The following is an 842-nucleotide window of genomic DNA, read 5'->3' on the forward strand; positions in this document are numbered from 1 at the left end:
CTCTTCACTCATCTAGTCCATACTTTCGGATCCATTTAGTCCATAGAGAGGAGGGATAGGGGAATCCTCTCTCTCTTAGTAGGGTGGGGGGGGGGGGTAGATCTCTGGTGGCCTATTCCTGAATAAATATATATATACACCTTTAATTTACTATCATTACTCACAATAATATATATATTTTTTTAAATTCTTATTCGGCCTACATTTAATAATATGTAAAAGACTTTTTCTTTTTTTATAATCATCTGGTCTAATCTTTTTCCTTGTTTTCAAAAGCTTATCATTTTTTATGATATTATTATTCTCCAAAAGACCTCCTAAAAGACAGGGGTATTGGGGAAATTTTTTCTTCCTGATTTTTCACTTATTATGAAATCAAAAAACAAAGGCAAAGTACCTATGCTCCCGAGTTCGTGATATCTGCAAATCATGTGAGACTAAGTAAATACTCGCTGAATTTGCAATATTTTGTTTTTTTAGTGGCAGCTGCCGAGTGAAAGCAATTGCAGAATGGCCATTTCTTATGGTAAATTCTCCAGTATTCAGCACTGATAGATTTAGGTAAGTGGTATGTTTATCGGAACAGCTCCATAATATCACATTGGACAGCAAATCCTTCATTTCTGATGCAAGTTACACCATCAAAGCGTCTGTTTCTGTTTTGGAATCAGCTTTATATTTGTAATTCTTGACTTGTAGTATTTACAGAAGACTTCATTAAGCTGACTTTAACTTTTTAGATTTAGATTTTTATACCATCAGAGTAACATGATTTCCTTTAACAACTGATATGTATTTATACTGATTTTACTTCGGTATAGCTACTGTTAAGTACTTTATCA

This window comes from Penaeus monodon, chromosome 34 (assembly GCF_015228065.2).
Source record: "Penaeus monodon isolate SGIC_2016 chromosome 34, NSTDA_Pmon_1, whole genome shotgun sequence".
Classification (NCBI taxonomy): Eukaryota; Metazoa; Arthropoda; class Malacostraca; order Decapoda; family Penaeidae; genus Penaeus; species Penaeus monodon.